At 44.6% G+C, this 20,437-nt stretch overlaps 1 long non-coding RNA gene across 3 annotated transcripts in view; it reads left to right on the top strand.

The window, feature by feature from the left end:
• Positions 1-271: 271 nt before the first annotated feature.
• LOC309852164 overlaps positions 272-20,437 on the top strand; it is a 66,563-nt gene continuing 46,397 nt past the window's right edge. Inside the window, exon 1 of one of the 3 annotated variants that reach the window (XR_014305112.1) lies at positions 272-607. This is a non-coding gene — a long non-coding RNA (uncharacterized lncRNA). The remainder of the gene's footprint in view (positions 608-20,437) is intronic. The other 2 variants (XR_014305113.1, XR_014305114.1) reach the window with 2 other exon arrangements.

Raw genomic sequence — 20,437 nt, 5'->3', positions numbered from 1 at the left:
GGAGGAGATTTCTCTTGGAGGATAACACAGCAATTTTTTTTAGGAGGGGCAGTGGGGAGCGAAAGGGAGAGAGCCGAGTTTTATCGGCACGGTGGCCTGTACCGAAAGGTGACATTTGAGAGAACAATTGCTAGGTTGTTTGGTCACATTTGCTGGTATGAATGAAGCTTAAGAAAAGCTGTCTTTGGATTGCTACGAATAGTCATCTTCATCATGCCTGCCCTCTCTCTCTCTCTCTCTCTCTTTCTCGGTTCCCTTATGAAATAAGGGCACACAGGTAATAAACAAAGCACTATAAAAGATCAGATTGACGTATTCTGTGGGCTCATTCAATGTCGCGAGCAAGGCTTCTGCACACCGTCGCTGGTCCTTGTGGCTCCACATCCAGACGCGGGACTGAGGGATAGTGGTGGGATGAGGCTAGACCCCCTGGTCCCCTTTTTGGAACTGTGCTGAATTCATCAGAGCCACGTCCCTGGGCAGCTAACCCACACATGACGACTGAGGGACAGAGGAAAACCTAGCAGGGTAGAGACCCGTGGATTTGCTCATTTGGATTTTTGGACTTTGACCTGACTTTCTTTGTCCATCCTCATGCCAGATGCAGGTGAGTAGTTGCCTGACTTAAAAAGCTGTGGTGCCCTTGAACCTGACTCCCCGCTCCCCAACTTTGACAGGGATTCAGTTGTGAGTCTTACTTGTTTTTCTCTTTGTGTCATCGTGGTTCAGATACTCTTGGGGCACATCTCACAGCAGAATCCTTTCTGGCCACCTGCTGCGAGAGAGGCAGGCGGAGCCCTGCACGGACTGGATTTGTGTCTAGGAAGGAGCGGGGTGGGTTCGCCTGATTGGGGAGGTCTCTCAGTACCGGGTGGATGGAGAGAATCACGAGTGATTCTTCTCCCGACAGGCAAGCTTTCTTGCTGCTGGCCTTCTCCACCCTGCAAGGCTCTGTCTTCTGCCTTCACCCCCTTCATGCTCCTCTTGTGCTTTCCATTTGCAAGATTCACCGTACGTGTAGAAGGGGGTGGTTGGCCCTGGTCTGGATTCAAAGTCAAGAAGTTTAGGCGAGCGAACAGTGGGCCCCAGTTGTGGCTCTGGTTCCCCCCCTCCCCTATCCCCGCCATGAGTTGGTACCTAGAGCCCTTGTCTAGGGAGTTTATCCACACGCAGGTGCTGGTGAGCTGTGCCCCTGAGTTGGCGAGTCACTAAAGATGCAAGGGGGAGATCCCAGGGTTTCGGGGCTCTGCACGTCCTCAGAGCCTCGCTATTCTGTGCACTGCTGTTCGCTCTTCTTTTCCTGGATCACCATAGAACCTCGAAATCGACCTCAATGAAATTGTATCAATTTTGCAGAGACAGGAATATGAGGTTGAAGTGGGGGTGTGCGTGTGTTTGTGTGCAGTTAAGCACAACGGAATGTGACACGCATCCTTCACAGACCTGCTTTACGAAGCCCCAAGAATGCCTGTCCCTCCTACAGACAGTGCGATTACATCAGGGGCTTAGAGCTAGGCATCCTAGAGAGAAAACCATTGTAGCATCTATGTATTCGTGTCGATCTTTTCATTAGTGAGTAATGCCAAAGAGGGGTTCGGTGTATGCGTGCTAAGTTTATACAATGAGGTTAGTCTCAGGATTTTAGGTATTTCCCAAATGGCCCATTTATTATTACTATTATTTTGCTTTTTATTTATTTTATTATTTTTAGCATTGTATATTACTGTTTTTTATTTTTATTATTTATTTATTTATTTATTTGACTTAGAGAGAGAGAGAGCAAGCACAAGAAGGGGGAGCCGCGGAGGGAGAGGGAGAAACAGGCTCCCCCTGGAGCAGGGAGCCCGATGTGGGGCTCAATCCCAGGTCCCTGGGATCACGACCTAAGCTGAAGGCTAATGTCCAACCGACCCCTATTACTATTTTAGTTTTAACCTCCATTTTCCGACACAACTTTGAAAATGATTCACCAGGGGTTATTCAAAGAGAGCCTTTCTGGAATTTAACTGAAACCCAAAACTTCCCAGATGAGAAAGCCTGTGTGTGTGTGTGTGTGTGTGTGTGTGTGTGTGTGTGTATGTATGTGTGTGTGTGTGTGTGCACATCTGTGCGTACGTGTTTGTAAAAACATGCACTATGGAAGTTGTATATAAACAGTGGTGTGGTGCTGGTTCTATTTCGTTGTGTGTACAGAACGAAATAATCATATGGGAGAATACTGAGTCATTGTGATTTGGTCATTCAAACTCAGGTTCTAGACCTTTCCACAGAGTTTTTTCTGAGAGCATCCTGCTGCAAAGACATGCTATTAATTCGTAGGAACCGGGTTATACGTAATGCTTCATCTACATATTTTGTAGACTTTTGTGCAAATCTTAACATGTCCTGGTCTGCTTCATATCAATAAGAGCAGCTTGAAACCTTTCCCGATTTGTCGTCACTTAGAACATTTTCCCTTTGTCTGTTCAGCATGGAGACTTTTCTCTGTGCCTGTGTTTTCCAAATGGCACTGGTTTCTCAGAAAATGATGGGGCTTTGAATATGGCTGCTCTAAAAGAAACCAACAAACTGTCTGGCCTTCACCCATGCCGGGAATATAGTTGGGGTTCAGAAACCTTTTGAAGAATTAGGGAATGATTGGATAAGTGTCTGAGCTGCAGGCAATGCTTGTTCCCCTCTGTATTTATTGACTCATGTAGGTACTCTCTTGAGTAGGATATCCACACAGTCATTGAATCTTTGAGTCTTTGGACTCAGCCGACATATTCTTTTCTTAGTGCCCTTTAACACATCTGCAACTTAAATCCAGTCACTGGATTGCTTTGGGGTTAGGTAAATATATCACCAACCTTTCTGTCCTTGAATTTTCTTCTTTATGTGTCTCTCATCATTATCCATATTTAATCAAGATATAGTATGGATTTTTTTGAACTATCTCATATATATGTCAATATAGGCTAACACAAGAGTTTGCTTTCTCTGAGACGATGGTTTAAAATACGTGTGCAGTGTAAGTGAGTGTTCACCAAGTCATCCCGTGGAATTTAATTTCCTTTCCCAATATATACTCATTACTTCAGGTGGGAGACTAGAGTAGCCAGCAGGAATGGTACAGGGGTCAAAGGCTGTTCTTCACATAAGGTGAAAGGGGGAGAGAATACAGCCTTCTGGAGAGTTCTACAATGAACACCAACCATGCGCCACAAACTCAGCATTTCGACCTTGTGACGTTGGGTGAAGCGGTGGCCAGTGATGTCTGGCCCAGGGCATCTGCCTTCACAGACTTATGGGGGCATGGGGACCCAAGGCTCAGACATGTGTGTTAGTCACTGTTTCTTTCTCTGCTTATTAGCCTTGTGGGTAAGGGCAGCGTTAAGCAACGGCCCAGCAGCCTTCAAGAACAACGTGGCAAAATGCAGGAGAACACACAGTCTTGTGTTTGGGGCTTTAAGAGGCTCTGAGGTGACTTGTGTTTGGGAGGATTTGAGAACAGATTGGCTTATAGCCATTACTGTTGGCTAATAATTGCACTAATCTTTTGGAGGGAGGTTTTGTGTGCGCGCGTGTTCCCCCTTCCCTCAATCCCCAAGCCGGAGAACAATGGGGGACTTGTGTTTCTGCGCTATTCCGTGAGATAGGTCAGGGAACTTCCACTGGGCAGGTCAGGGCTGTGATGACTGACCCAGAGCCTTAGCCCCAAGCCGTCATGATGGAGCCCGGGACCCGAGCACGACTACTTCGGCCGCGTTATAGGGAGACTTTCTCTGGCTGAGCCAATGGAACAGTAGCTGTTCGTTCGGAGCTTATCAGACCCATTGCCCCCTGGGGAGGGGAAGGGCTCAGAACAAGGTGCAATTCTTGCTGAGAGGGAAAGAGCAAGGAGGGGTGCGTGCGTGTGCTTTCCTGCTCTCATACATATTGCATCCTATCCATATTTTTTCTCGTCTAGAATTCACTCGGTAAAACTGGTTTGTTTCCTTTAAAATCGCTGGTACTTAACTCAGACTTGGAGTAGAGATGCTAAGTGGAGACGTTCCTACAGAATAAACTGTGTGTGTGAGGCATGTGTGTGTGTGCGTGTGTAAGGGGCTGGGGGTGGCAGATACGTCGGTCTGTAATGTTAAAGTCAAGTTGTCCGCTGCATGAGGAGTGACACTCATCCGTAGGATCGGTCTATGATGAGGACCTGCTCTCGGATGCAGAAAATATCATTTACATGTTCGGGGGTGAGGAGAATTCTCCCTATCGTTTAGAAAGCAAGTACTTGGTACGTACCTATGCCGGGAAGGTCAGAACAAGAATCTCCAGGGTTGTAAGATCCAGAGGGCAGCTGTACCTCATAGTACCCCCGTCACCATGGGCACTCATTTCCTACACTCTCCCCAAAGTGGAGCCCACGGTCACTTTAAACGTCCTGAGCCGACCATGTCCTTTTAGTGAATTTCCACAAGCTGGTTGCTCACTTGTGAGGCTTTGTGACAGCGGGGTCCTTGCCAACATAGCAATCGGGGGTGAGGACAGAGCATTGTGCTTCCACTCTGCCTCTCAGCCGCAGGTTGCCCTAGTGCCCACCTCGGGGGTGTTGAGCTCCTCTCTCCGTCTGCTGCCTGTTAAGCAGCTGCCGAGCTTAGTAACAAGGAGGCTGGTGTGGCCGGTGGATGGAGCGCGCCGTTCATGGAACTTGGCAAGAGGCTGCTCGCTGGGACCCGAGGGCAATGAAAAGAAGAGGAGGTGAGCATGATTCTACAGGACGGGGGTTGGGAGCAGACGAGGGGGCGCTGGCAACCGAAGAGGCCACCTAAGTGCCACTCATGGCTGATGCCCTTGGGATCTGCTGGTCTGAACTGGATTGAGATCCAAGCAGAGACAGTTTCTTCCCTCTCAGACCCCGGGAGTTCTCCAGCCTGAGTGTTCCAGCTCCCCACGAACATTTCCAAATTGAAAAAAAAAAAAAAAAAAAAGTGTGGAAAAATACAGTAAAAGCGACAGCGCCTTCCCAGTTTCCGACAGTTCTGTTTGACTTCATGATTAGCCAAGCTGCAGTCCCTGAGTTGCTGGCTTAATGTGTGTCACCGTGAGTTCTTAACCGTTTCCCTGCCTCTCCTGGTGGGTGTCCGTCTGGAGTCTTGCCCGCAGCTGGCTCAGTCATCTGTTATCCTGTGCCCTTTCCCTTGGGCTTTAGGCTTGACCTGAACAGCCCTGTTTCTCTTACGGGGTCAAATTTAAATTCACTCCACTGTCACCTCTCAGTTATGCTTTTTGCCAAGTGGTGGCTGAAACAGAAGACCAACGCATGCGACAGCAAGAATGACTGCAGAGTCAGCTCGCAAGGGTTCAGAGTGTCCCTCAGACACCAACCGTCTAGAATATTTTCCCTGATTAGGAGTCAAAAGGCAGAGAAGGGCTCATTCCAGAACTGGGAGGATGGAGCACAGAGTAGATGGGGAAGCAGAAGGAGAGCTAATCTTATGTATATTTTGTAGGGGCTAACTTAGTCTTTGTGGCCCAGAGTCACTCCTGGACATCTTATCTCTCCTTTTCCCACCATCTCCCTGGGGACACGTGCCTTTATTTTGTCCCTTGGATGCCCAGGATCTTCTTAGGCAATACCATGTATTCAGACCATTACCCAATGTTCTTTTATTCCCTCAAAACTCTTATGTCCCTGGGACCGTTCTCTTTGGAGCCTTGCACTTTGGGGCCATGCAACTTATTGCTCTGAGAAATAATCCACGCTAATAAATTATTTAAGGGCTACTGATTTAATGCATTACTCAAAAAGTGAATCTCAAAACAAAAGGATCTTTTAGAAACAAAGAACTTGGATTGAAATTTTATTATCTTTTTTATTAAAGATTTTATTTTATTATCTCCTTAAATATTTTTATTATCTTTTAAAAAGGTTTTATTATCTTTTTTTTTTTTTTTAAAGATTTTGTTTATTTATTTGACAGAGCAAGAGAGTGGGAGAGGGAGAAGCAGGCTCCCCGCTGAGCAGGGAGCAGGACCCGGAGCTCCATCCCAGGATCCTGGGATCATGATCTGAGTCAAAGGCAAACACTTAACTGAATGAGCCACCGAGGAGTCCCGCTCCCTCAACATCTTACGTTGTTATGTACATTTGTCACAGGAAGAACGTTACCACTCACTGTATTTCAGAGTTTCTTGGATTTTACCAGTTTCATTTCAATATCCCTTCCCTGCTCCAGGATCTCACCCAGGGCACCACCTTAAGTTCAGTTGTTGAGTCTTCTTGGCCTCTCCAGTTTGTGACAGTTTCTCAGGCTTCCCTTGTTTGGATGAGCTTGACTCTTTTGGGGGGGGAAGAGGGGAGGGCTGCTCAAGTATTTTGGAGAATGCTCCTTAATTGGAGGCCAACTGGTGCTTTTTCGTCATGGTTTGCCAGGGGTTATGGGTTTTGGAGAGGATGACCTAAGAGGGAATGTGCATTTTCATCATTGTATCATGGGTACAGGGCATTCGTGTGACTTATGGCTGGTGATGGGACTCTGATCTCCTGAGTAAGGTAAAGTCTGTCAGGTTCCTCCACTGTCAAGTTCCTTCTCCTCCCTCCAACACTGTACTCTTTGAAACAAAGTCACCAAATGCATCCCACACTCCGTGGGGGTGTGGGGGTAGTTGTGCTCTACCAAATATGGCAGCCTACTTTACAGGCTTTACTGTGCCTTGCCTTTTTTATTTTTATCTTTCTTTTTTTTTTAAACAACATATTTTAGAGATGGCCCTGTTATTGGTATATAGAGAAATTCCGTATTTGTTATTAATTTGCATTTATTTGCCTTATTCTGTGGATGTATGGATACCATAATTGATTTAACTAGCCCCCTTGCAATGGGCATTTAGGTTGCTTCAAATGGTTTGATCTTACAAACAAGGCTGAAACAAACATCTGGCACACGTTCGAGTGTATCTTCAGGATAAATTCCCAAAAGTTGAATTGCTGCTTGAAGAGAACGTGATGTGTAGTTTCTCGAGCTATCGCTGTACTGCCATCCCCAGAGAGTAGATGGATTTCTATGTCCCCAGCCATGTTTCATCAAGATGATTCAGTGGATGGAATTTCGCATGGGTGGAGGAAATGTTTTTAAACTGGTGGACCACTCGATGCTTCTGCCGAGCTCCTTCAATCACAGTACAATGGGAAAAACTATAGGTAATCCAATTATCTAGGTGCAACATGGCCTGTGAGCGAATTTAATAGTCTAGAGCCCCCCGCCTTACATGCTGAAGACTTGATCTATCTCCAGCCTCATTCTGTAACTAGGGTCCCACCGTGGCCATTTCCTGGCATGCTCTGGATACCCTCTTTTCTTCGCCTAGAACATTCTTTATGCTTTCAAGACTCTCACCACCTTCTTCCCCTGGTATCCATATATCCATGGAAAGCTCACATCTTGGTTAGGCCCATCTGGCTCATTCTTGGTCATTTCAGCACAAATGCACTCCCCTCAGCCTTCTATGTTGCCATACTCAGACTTGGAAGTCATTGCTATATTGAACAAGGATTTTGCCTTACAAGTGTATTGTGAATATTCTGAGGCAGGGGGTTGTCTTTTCTCTTTATTTCATCATTTTTCCAAAGGCTTTTGAACCCAACATGCTGTGAGTCTATGCTGTAGGCCATGCTGTCAATGGACCCTCTTCTCCTCCATCCCCTGTGGAAGGAAACCATTTCTGTGAGGGTATCTGCCTATCCATAGTCTCTTGGTGACCACCTTCTCCTCAGAATTACATGAGCGGGACAAATCATTTCTTTGAGGCTAAGGGATGATTTCCTGGAGGTGGTAAGAAATAGCTATAAAGGTCACTAGTAAGATTTGAAATTACCTGTAAATGTTGCAAATCATTGAAAACTAACTCTTGGCCACAGAAGACATTGTGGATGTTGGGGACCATGGCTTCTCAGATGTGTGGGCACTGGACTAACATGAATTTATTTATTACCACTGGCTCAGTTGCCTACTGGGAAGGCTTTCCCACTTGGCATCCTACTGGGATCCTTTTGTTGTAAATCTTAGTTGAGGGAGGAATATTCTGTTCTCATACAGGTTGTCTTCTGCCTCAATCTCTGAAACCCAGCCTTCCTACCATCAGAGCCTTGGGAAGGCCAGTCTTGCTTTTGGGGGCAGACTTTTTTATGTGAACATAAAAAACATGTTATGAAACATCCCCCTCTATGCTTCTACTCTCTAACCCCCTTACACATTTCTATTGACATGGTTGTTATTCTATGTGGTTCCCATCCACTCAATCTATTTAAATTATGGGATTTTAGGATTTGCAGGAATCTTGAAATCTTCAGGAAAAGGAACCCAGAAAGGTAAAGTCTCTCTCAAGCCTCACAAAGCTGGTTGAAGTAGCCCAATGCTCAGCTCAGGTGGGTCTCTAACACCCATGGGATTTTTTTTCTATCACGTTCCCTTATTTATTGAGTATCCAATAATAATAGCTAATGTCTATGGAATCCTTTCTATGAGCACAGCACACAGTGAAGGTTTTACCTGTATTATTTCCTTGTGATAGCCTTCTAAGGCAGACAGCTACCATTTTTCCCACCTAGTAAATGAGAACATAGAGGAAACAGTGATAAAGATACTTGCCCACAATCACATGGCTAATTGTAGGTGAAGTCAGGACAGTCAGATTGGCAGAAAGTGCCAAGGCAGAGTGTGCCTTTCTGTAGTACATTACATGGCAAAGGAGCCCAGGGAATGGACCATGCTAGGTTTTGCAGAGGCTATGGCAGAAACGATCTCTGCCCTTGGTGGTTTTCATTCTAGTCGAGGGGGCCCTAGGGTTGCCAATAAAATACGGAACGCCCAGTTACACTTGAATTCCAAATAAACACCAAATATTTTTTAGTATAATTATGTCTCAAACATTCCATGGAACATATTTATACTAAAAATTATTTGTTGTTTATCTAAAACTCAAATTTAACCGGGCATTCTGCTAAAGCGGACAACTGCACGGAGCACCTAGAAAACTCTGGAAAGCCAACGCTCATGCCGCGTATGCCGTACACGCTCCCTTATCCTCACGCCACAGTACTGCTCCCCTTCTTCCTTCTCTCCGTCTACGTCCCTTCTTGGCAGACCCCTCCCCACGGCATGTGCTCCATCCAGAATACACAGCCTGGTGGCATGGCGGGCAAGTTGTAGCGCTATGTCCCAGGCTGGCCAGCAGTCAACGTGGAGACATCTTCCTTTCTGCCTGTGTGCACAGCCCCGGGTGTGTCCTGCAGCTCCTGAGGCCTCCACTCTTCCTCTTGGCTCTCCTTGGTTGCTCTGCCCAGCCCTCCACCACCTCAGACGTCTGTTCCACCCAGGTTTCCACCCTGCCCAGTGGGTGCCCTGGTTTGCATCAGGTCACTGTGTGCTCATTAGTATTCACCCAAGTCACGGGGCCCAAAGGAAAGGAGACGGCCAAGTCATCTGGCTACTGCTTCCACCTCTCTCTGAGATAGGCTTTCACGGGAATTGGGGTGAGCTATTGGGGTGGGGTGGGCGGGTGCTCAGAGCACACTGGTGAACAGTCGCCGCCTGTGTCCTCTCTGGGATGGGGGCGTTCCGCTGGCTATTTTAAGGCCAGACTGGTGAATGTTGGGTTCCCCTTCGTTTACCTAGGCTCTCAGTATTTTCCCTGGCACGCTCCGAGGTGGTCACAGAATGTGGGAAACCAGGCAAGGGAAAAAATTAACGCTCTGTGATGACGCCCCTGGTAGCTGCTGCTAAGTTCCATGGAAAAGAGGGGAGTTTGGGGGAGTTTGGGGGGCTTACTATCTTCGCCTATGGATGTCTCCAAAAACTTGTAGCTGTATTGGCACCTCCTCAACTCCAGAGATGGTGGAAAAAGAAAATTGGCTGCTAACTCAGTCCGAGGCCTGCCTCATAGCCCCAACTCCACCCACTCCTGTGGAGTGCCTTTGCCCACAGTGAATGCCCCTTTATCGTCCGTGAGCGATACTGACTTCTCAAAAATACTGTGTAGGCCTTGTGTCCCAGATGCCTGTGGCATGCTGGCTCTGTTTCCCTTTCAAGGCTGTTGGCTTAAAAACCCACCCAGAAACCTGAGAAAAATATCTCTACTTGGCAGCTCAAGAGCTAACACCAACGGCCTTCTGTTTCTTAGTCCACTGGCCACAAGCTACCAAGTGGACAGTTATTATAAGGAAGGAAACAACTTGGGTAGTGGAAAAATGCAGCAGGCAACTCGCAGTTGGTTAAAAGTCTGATGGGGAGCGTGCCCTGCATTGCTTAGACTCACGTGGTGAAGACTTAGCTCATCATCTTCGTTGGCTTTGCAGGAAAGTTCCATTAGCTTTGTGCAGGTTTGGCCTTCTGGGTTAGCAGTTTTCTCTCAGAGCCTATAGTGGAAATTGAGTCCAAATGTGGGTCTGAAGTTGGGAGTGTGATTGAATATTGGGTTTTCCCATGGATCAAGTAATTTGTTTCATGTTTACTATACCAGGCCCTTGATGAGTGACTTAACAAACATTACATCATTTGACCTTTACAACTACACCTTTGGTAGGTGCTATTGGACCTGCTTTATGGATGCCAGGTTGAGTATCTTGACTCGGCCACAGGCAAGGTCAGCCTGGACCACCTCCTGTGCTCTATCTCCTGTTACATGGAGTCTCACTAATGGGAGGATTTTTCTCTTGAGCTTTTTTCCCCATCTAATTGCAGTGTCACTCTTACTGGAAAAATCAGTCATGCCTGGATTGAGCGATCCATTTGAGGATTTTCTAGTCATTTATCACATATTTATAACTGAGTTTTATTTAGATGCAGCTGACAGAGTCTCATGACTCTTTAACCAAAGTGTGTAATGAATGCCTCACTCAAAAACTCTTGTTTTCTTGTGGTACCTGGATGAGTTCCATCAAGGAGGAGATCATGTGTGCATTTAACTGGTCAAAAGAGGGAGACTATTAAAAGTGGTCTCCAGCCGACTCACAATGGACTTCAAAACATCACAGGACAATCACTTGAGGCTGTTAAGAGTGGGTCCAAGGGATCCAAGGGGTCCATGAAACAATGCTCCAGGTGACCTCTTGTCCTTTATCAAGATAATGTCCAGCATATAAGATCTACATGCTGCTTTCTAACTTCCTAGTTGGAAGCGAGCAGTGGGGAAGGGCTCAAAGCCACTGGTATCTAAGTCTAGGCAGAGTCATCATCTCAGGTTCTATGGATTACGAGGTCCCCACTGGGATCCCAGTTCCCACTATTTCTTTTATCAACCAGCACACTCTGGCCTCAGCTGTTGTTACCATTTCCAATTTTGGTGACTGCCGGCTTGTCTTCATTTCAAAAATGCCGATAACATCTATAAGTGAAAAAATCCAGAGGCATTGGCCTGTGGCCACCCTCGTTATTAACGCAAGTTATGATTTTTCGTTCAGTGCTTGACAGCCCGGAGAACACAGTCTCCTCATAATAGACCGACCTTCCCTCTGCCTGAAGCACAAATACCTGGAAAAGACGTCGAGCTCCAGTTCTGACTACAGAAGACATCAACCCAGCCCCCTGGGAAGTGCAAGCAGGCAGCAGCATTTGCCCCTCCAGACTTACCTCCTGCTCCTCACCAGAGGACTTTCCCTCCCTTTATAAACACTTAATCTAACCTCATACCTATTTGGGGGGCAATATGGCTCTCATATACATTTATTGAGTACTTTTCCCCCAAACTCTTCTGCCTCCATTCTTTGCATGATGCAGCAAGTGACATTCATTCCATAGCATCTCTAAATTACCAACTATGGGCAAAGCCCTATGCTTGATGCTCCGAAGAATGTGAGTTAGGTCAAGCATGAACAAGGGAGGCTCAGTGACCGTGCGTGAACCTAGCCAACAACTGCAAGTCAACATGCATGTTGTACAAGCACGATACTGACAAAACATCATAAATACGTTCTTTTGCCAAAAAATCTGCAGATCAATTAACCTCATAGAAATGGGCTAGAAAAATACAATCATGTCTTTATTCTTTGGTTCATTCAACATAAATATTTTGAAGGTCTTAAGTCCAAACCTCTGAGTTCAATCGTAAATGGAAAATGGATACATTTCCTGTCCCCAAGTTACTTATCATTAGGGTGTCAGGAGAGACCATAAGAAGCTCTTGTTTATATTTGTTTTGTAAAACATGAATATGGAATCTATTATTTGCTAGGAACTATGTTATTTGGGAAATGGAAGCACACTCGTTAGATTCGGACAGACATCATTCATTTCCTACTCATTTTAAAATTTAAAAATATTATAAAATTGGGGCACCTGGGTGGCTCAGTCTGTTAAGCATCTGCCTTTGGCTCAGGTCATGTTCTCAGGGTCCTCAGATAGAGCCTCACATCAGGATCCTTTCTTGGTGGGGATTCTGCTTCTCCTTTTGCTTCTCTCACTGCCCCTCCTCCTACTCCTGCTCCCTCTCTCTCAAATAAATAAATAAAAATTATAAAAATTTAGAGTAAGGGGGAAGAAAAGTTGACAGTGAAGTGAACATTTTCAAGAAGCAAGTTTCTGTGTTGAGGTCTTCAGCTGTCGAGGCATGTTGAATGTTCAAGGCGGGTGGCCGTCCTGAGTGTAATTCAGCCGAGAAACCCTCACAGGTGGCATGGATTCAAGACAGTTTTTGAAGAAGTTGAAGGGCACAGAGAGGCAAGCCTCCAGGAAGGGAAAAGGTCTGGGCAGAGTGTTGAGAGGAAGGAGGAAGTCAACACGGTGGTGGCTGGTGGGAATGGCGGGGGGTGCGGTGGGGGGAAGATTCATCTAATAAGACAGGAAAAGCAAAGCTATGTGGTGAGGAAGGAGAAGAATAATGAGGAAGGAATCTATGTAGGATCTCTTCAGAACCTTGCAAGGTTGAGGACTTTTTATTACTATTATTAGAACAAATTTGGTGGTAGTTCCATCCAATTCCAAAAGTCATGATCTTTACTTTGCAGTACATTGTGCATACTTTATAAAGGGGAATAGAAAAAGCTGCCAGAAAAAAAGGGCTCAATGTTGAGAGTTTACCTACAAATTTTACCTTGAAACAAATGAGAAAGAGAGTTTAGCATAGAAAGTAAAGGGTGCATGAATTCTAAACATAAAAATAGAAGGTGGAATAAATTTTCATATCTTCAGCTGGCCACTCTCAGACCCCCAGAAGTCTTTTTGCAACTTTACTGTGCCATTAACATCTATTTGATTAAAACTTTGAGTAATACTACTGCATTTTATTCAGTCAGCAACAATCACCTCTCAGCTTGTACACTTAACACAAGACATGCTATGAAAAACATTTGTACCTTCAAAATAGTGTGGTATCAAAACACCTAAAGCAAAGTGTTAGAATTTGCAAGAACAATTTAGGCAAAAAAAACCCACTTGTGAACCCAAATAAGCACAAACCCACAAAAAACAGCAAAGGGGGTAACCTCTGTTGGACAGTACTCCTTGAACGTCCCTTTCTTTCTTACGGTACTTTCAGAAACCTCTAAGAGCTGCTTCAAGAGTCAACTGTACCAGTAGTTCTTACAGCTGGAATATTTACACCAGTGGAAAAATCTGTAGTGTCTCACAAACTGGGAGGCTTAAGGAATCAACCTAGTTGGAGCAAAACAAGATGGCGGCACTTTTTCCTTCCAGGGAAAGAGACTCCGTAGGAGAGAGTAGGTTTCTTATTGGGTTGTTACCAACTTAATGGCTGCTAAACAGTCTACAAGTCTACAGTCAGTGAGAGAGAGGAGCTGTTACCCTCACTAGCTGATGCTATTGTTGGAATTAATTTTAATAATGATAAAAATAGCATCTAATATTTCTGGAACAATCACTACATGCCAAGCACTAGCATAGCAGTTCTCAACCAGGGGTGACTTCCACCCGCCCTGCTCCAGGACATTTGGAAATGTCTGGGGACGTTTTTGATGGTCACAATGGAGGGGCCATGGCATTTGGCAGGGGCTTCTGGCATCTAGCTTGTACAGGCCAGGATGCTGCTAAACAGTCTACAAATGCAGAGGACAGACACCTACAATGATGAATTATCTCACCCAAAAGAGCAAGGGTTCAGTAACCTTGCAGCAGACAGGTTTTTGCACATATTTAACCTTCAAAATAACCCTATGAGAGACATATTCTTATCATCCCTGCTTTACAGACAAGAACATTTGGGCTTACAGGAGCTCAAATTTTTTTGGCCTTTGAATATTTTCAGGTTTCTTTTTTGAGATCTGTTTGGTCCTGTGACAACTGCAGAAAATGTAGGTTTGTTCAGTGGCTGGGAATTGGCTCCATCATGCTCCAACATGAAAGTTTCCCAACTTCAGCTGACCTAACCCTCATTCCATTCTGGGATGAGACTGGCTGACAGCTGGTGACCAGAGTAGGGGGATGAATGTATTATATAATGTCTACAAAGTCATGAAAAGTTGGTTTAACTTCTATGATAAGCAAGAGATAGAGAGATAAGATAGAGAATAAGAATCTGATGGGATTTAAAAATATGTTTTCAAACATGGTGGCCAGAATGTCCCCCCAAATCCCTGGTGCTCTACTCCTAACCTCTGATAGTGGCATGGTGTGTGCTATTAAGAAAACAAAGGTCCAGATGCCACGAAGTTCAGACAAGAGAGGATGTCTCACTACTACAACCTTACATGGGATTAGGTCATAGAATTCTGAGAGTGTTGGGTCCTTTGGAAGACGATGTCTGCTTTCCTTTTTTTTTTTTTTTTCTTTTGATAAATTCCAAGCTCCTTGTCAAAATATTTATGACCAGAGACAGGGAAATCAGATGTTTTCTTTTGAACCAGTTCTCTGCCTCAGGCTTGGGTGCTCGGACCACTTCTCTCTGCTCTTCTCATTTTTCTTTCCTCCTTTCCATTTTTGCAACGTTTTTCTCGCTAGTTGCATCTTTTCCACTCGCTTTACAGGATTTCTCACCTGCCTGTGTAAAATGTGGAACAAGGGAATGGAGAAGAGTTGTCTAAACACTTAGGCTGACTGTCCAATGGGGAGATTGTATGATCAGGCCAACGAGGGCAAAGATTCTCTTTTGTATAGTTAGGAGGCACCCACTTGGAAGACTTTTTTTTTTTTAAGATTTTACTAATTTATTTGAGAGAGAGTAAGAGAGAGCAAGAGAGTGCAAGCAGCGGGGAGAGAGAGAAGCAGGCTCCCTGTTAAGCAGGGAACCTAGCACGGGGTTTGATCTCAGGACCCTGGCATCATGACTTGAGGTGAAGGCAGATGCTTACCTGACTGAACCACCCAGGGGGCAGCTGAAGACGCTTTTGAAAATTAAGGAAACCCCTTTAAAGTCTTTAAACTATAAACTGATAACAATAGGGTACAAATCCACATATTTTTTTTCCCCCTCATGATGTTCAAAAACTTCTGCCATAGCCAATTGTCAGCTCTGTCCTGTCATTGGTACATATTTCAATGTTACTATTGCTGTTTAAGTTGACTGAATTCAACGGGAGCCAAAATATAAGTCAATTTAACAAACATTTCGTCAGCTTGTATTATGGACCAAGATGAATATGATATAACAGACCCCTGCGGTGAGGGAGCTTAGCATTTTGGTGGGAAACTGAATAAATAATACATCCAATTGACATATAGGCAAATGTATGAGTTATCTAGTACCATGTAACAAATTACCGTTGAGATAATACACATTTATCACTGCACAGTTTCTATAAGTCAGGAGTATGGACATGGCTTAGCTGGATCTTTTGCTTCAAGGTTACTTATAAGAATGAAACAGGTTGGTTTAGGGTCTATGGTCCTATCTGTAACCTCAACTACAAAAAGATTCATTTCTTAGTTCACCCATGGGGTTGTTGGAAGGATTCAGCTCCTTGATGTTTCCTTAAGGGTCTCAATTTCTGTCTCAAGAAGGCATTACTCAAGAGAGTTCCTTGCCACATGGGCCTCTCCAACATGGCAGCTTGTCATCAAAGTGTGCAAGCTGAGAAGACAGTAGACAAAACCAAAGTTACCATCTTATATAAACTCTTTTAGAAATGACAGCCCATCCCTTTTGTGTGTTCAGTTAATTAGAAGTGAGTCATTAGGTCTGGCCCACACTCAAAAAGAGAGGATTATGCAAGGACCTGAATACCAGCAGGGAAATCACTGGGAGCTATGTCAGAAGCAGCCTACCACATAAAGGTTAAGAGAGTGTTAAAGAGAAGCTCAAAGTAGCTGTGATCCTGTCAAAGCAGGGAGGGGTGGAAGGAACCTTATCTCTAAAAGGAGGTATTTTCTGGGACATCTGGGTGGCTCAGTTGGTTAGGGGTCTGACTCTTGATTTTGGCTCAGGTCATGACTTCAGGTTCATAAGATCAAGCTCCATGTTGGTCTCCACACTCAGTGGGGGTCTGCTGGAGATTCTCTGTCTTCCTCTCCCCCTCCCCTTGCTCATGCACGTGCTCTTTCTCTCTCTAAAATAAATAAATAACTTTTTTTTTTTTTAAATTAAAGGAGGTATTTTCTGACTACATTGGACGGCACTAGATTTGTGGAATAATCCTAGACTTGCAAAATTTGTGACTGGAGCCTTAGTAGCTAACCACTTAAGGCGTTATGGCCCTAATCATGAATAAAGAAACATGGAACCTCACCAAGGTTTCAAAAGTCCCATGGTTGTTTTATTCAATATCTGTCTCAAGAAAATTTTCCTAGTCACTTGTTCGTTTAGTGGCTTACTTATTCACCTGTTTATATATCAGTTAATGCTAGATAATGAAACTAAAAGATGAATTACCTTGGAGGAACTGGATAATGGGACCAAGAAGTTAATGAGATTTACTTTTGAGGGCCTCTCCTCAGTCCTCATTGTACACAAAGGTTCAGGAAATTGTGTCCTGTGAGTCAAATCTGCCATTCCCTTCATCTGTTTGTGTATAGCTTATGAGATAAAAAAGGCTTATATATTTTTAATGTTTGAAAGAACAAACAACAGAAGAATAATATTTGGTGGCAGATGAAAATTGTATGAAATTCAAATTACAGTGCTTATAAAGATTTATTGGGACACAACCATGCCGGTTTATTGACATACTGTTTATGGCTGGTTTTACAGAGTTGAGACCACGTGATTCCCAAAGCGTAAAATATTTACTGTCTAGACCTTGAAGAGGAAGTCTGCCCACTCCTGGTCCAGAGAAAGATGGACATGCAAACAAGTAATTACTGTGTTGTGATATGTGATAATCTAGATGTACATACCGGGGTCATCAGGAGCACACAGGCATGAATTCTGTTCATAACTGCTTCCAGGTTGGTGACAAAAGGCTTTGTGGAGGTCTCCTTGAGGATAAGTGAGGGTTCTTCTGAAACGGGAGGTGTTAGAGAGAAAATGACTCATGGTGCTTGTTAGAGATAGTTGAGGAAGGCATTACTCAAGAAAGACTGCTGCAATGTGGATTTTGTAGCAAGGGAAAGTGGACCCAACTCTGGGAGAGTCCCTCAGGTGGAGGGGTTTGTAGGCAAGGAGCAACGTGGGGTCCCTTGGTGGAAAATTACTAGGAGGAAATATCAAGACTGGGGGGATTCTGGCTAAACCAACACGACAGGATTTTTGCTAAAACCTGGCCAGAGTGATAAGATATCCAGGGTACAAGATGAGGAATTTGATCAGATATCAAGGGTGGGAGAATTTTGCAAAACTGAACCAGCAGGATTCCTGCTGAAACTAGACTGAACGATCCAAGGACAGAACTTCAGGTTGGGGCCTGGTCAGAAAGGAGTCAGAAGAGCAGAAGAGTCCGACTCAAGTTTGGTCGAAGGAGAGAATCTCTGAGTGTCTGTCAGAAAAGAAAAGAAAGAAAAGACAGTCTCTTTCAAGGATCCTTAAATTGGTGACCATGGACTCCTTAGGGGGTAAGGTACCCCTGAAATTGTTTGCCAGACCTGTGTTTATCTGCACCCCCCCACCCACCCCACTGAAGGAGAGGGTCTGGTTCTTACAACAGGTTTTCAATTGTTTAGGAATCACTATTGAGGGCAGACATGGCAGCTCATGCAAAGCCACAAACACGTAAGAGAGAATAATCCACTTTGAAGGGTCAACAGTGAGGATACAAGATAGGTTTCTAGGGGTGCAGATGGAATTAAGGCTAACCACATGCCGCTCACCATTGGAGGGTGTAATGCAGGACCTGGATGGAGCAGAGGTCTGAAGACACAGTGGGATGAGGATCCTGACCCAAACCAACGTTAACCAGACTTGGCCTTGGCTCTCAAGGGGCCACTGCGTCTAAAGCAGCTGATGGATAGGCAGGAAGAACTCAGCCACCTACAGAGAGGCTGTGGGTTGGCAGTTGACTGGAGTAACCCTGGAGAAGTTGGCCAGATATCCAACTCCTTAACCTATCGTTAAGCAAACCCCATCTCCCATTCCCCTCCGAACCCAAACAACGTTGACTAAATCTGCCTGTGGTCCTCAGAATGTCTGGCCAAACAGCAAGAGGCAGGCACAAGACTCAGCTTCCTCTTCAAGGGGCAGGAGGCGGGGGGTCTTTCCATGTGACGGTGCTGGGGGGCACACGGAACAACAGAGAGCTCTCCCCTCCTGGCAGGGAGAGTCCCTCAGACGGAGAGATGGAGGCTCTGGACGTGAGGTGTGTGGGGAGGAGGTAATGGTTTTCACTGAATTCCTTTTTATATTTTATTTAGATTAAGTTCTGCTCAGCGGGGTGATTTCTTAATTAGAGCCGCCCAGCCAGGCAGACCTCCAGCTCAGACCCCCGTGCTGCCTTCTAAAGTTTCATGAGGGACCTTGTCCTGCCTTATTTCCTGAGTTCTAATATTTGAATAGTGTGCCGTGGATTTCAATGGGAGGAAAGACATGTAATTTAATCATCTTTATTAGATTTTGCCTGTGGATAGGGAGAGTGGAAGGAAGGAGGAGGGACGTGTGTCCTCTCTTTGTTAAATTTTTTTTCTTTTTCTCTACCTTTCTTCCACTGGTCAGAGAAGGAGGAGACTCAAGGGCTGTTTCTTTTGCCTTCTTTTCCCAAACAAAGAAGCTTCACAGGAATATTAAGACCGAAAGAGAACTGTGTTCTTAAAAAAAAAAAAAAAAAAAAAAAAGAAAGAAAGAAAGAAAAAAAAGAGTTGGATGCGAAAGAGAATTGTGCTCGTTGCAGGACTTTGCAAGGATCCATGGAGAGATTTATGCAAACAGATTATTCAGTTCTTCCTTTGGTGACCTTGGTCCTTAGAGTGAACATGATGATCTTAATGGACTTTTTGCCCCTTCGTCAGCGCAGACGGCGCTCAGCAAGCCTTCAACAAATGGAGGAAAATTAAAGAGAGAAATGGCCCATGGTGTATTCTTACCTGACATAAATTGGCGTCTTTGGCCACCATCCAAGGGAGAGAAACCAGCCTATAGAAACAGAGAAAGAAGATCAGAAGCTGATGTAAGGAAGGGAGGTTTGTCATGTTGCTGTCCTCAGAACGGGAGAAGGAAAACTGAGCAGGAATTAACAGTAGCAAATAGTCAGCAGGGGTCTGTTAGAAGAAATAAATCTACTGGAGTTTTCCAACAAAGGGAGACGGAAGTCAGTATAGCACATCAAAAAAAAAAAAAAAAAAAGAAAAGAAAAGAAAAGAAAAAGAAAGAGAAAGAGAGAAAGGAAGGAAGGGGGAGGTAGGAAGGAGAAAGAAAAAAAAAAAAGAATCATATCCAGAACTGTTCCAGTTGTCCTGCTCAATGCACACGCGCACACACACATACACACACACACACACACACACACACACACCCTGTAGCCTACAATCTTCCCTCATGCCCCTATCCTGTTGATCTTTCTTCACTTAAAAATTATCGGCAAAGAATTGATTCATTTGGGAGAATTCCAGGCACTACATTCATGTTCAGTTCAAATGAAATAGGATCCAGACTTTTCAAACTGTGCTGTTCTGCAGATAAAACACCAAGGCAGGACCTCATTATCTGGAGACATGGTCCTTTCTTTTTCCTCTTGCCTTTTGTTTCTGAGCAATTTTAGGCTTGTTTGGAAAGTCTCGTAACGGGGGCAGAACATTTTTCACATCTATTTCGGGAGGGTTTTTAGTTAAGAGTAATGAATTTACCTCTAAACAGATGGGAGAATTTTACTAAAGCTAGAAACGACACTTTTAGTAATATCCCCGATAGGCTGATCCTAATCCTCTGATTGTTAAAAATGCTTGGTCTACGAGAGTCTTATTTATGTGCCAAACGTCTTTATTAAATCATGAAATTAACACAGAAAAAAATCCTATTACAATGAGTTTCTGTGTATGATCAAAAGTTGTCCATGGCCCTACTGATAGCCTACTTATTCCAAAATTTAAAAAGGTGAAATCCCAGTAGAGCCCAGCGCTTGGCCAAGTTTTTAAAAAATTCATTGTAAAATGGCCAG

The sequence above is a fragment of the Mustela nivalis genome (genome assembly GCF_964662115.1).
Source record: "Mustela nivalis genome assembly, chromosome: 17".
Classification (NCBI taxonomy): Eukaryota; Metazoa; Chordata; class Mammalia; order Carnivora; family Mustelidae; genus Mustela; species Mustela nivalis.
The sequence above is the reverse complement of the archived record's forward strand: the minus strand, read 5'-3'. Positions and strand labels throughout refer to the sequence as shown.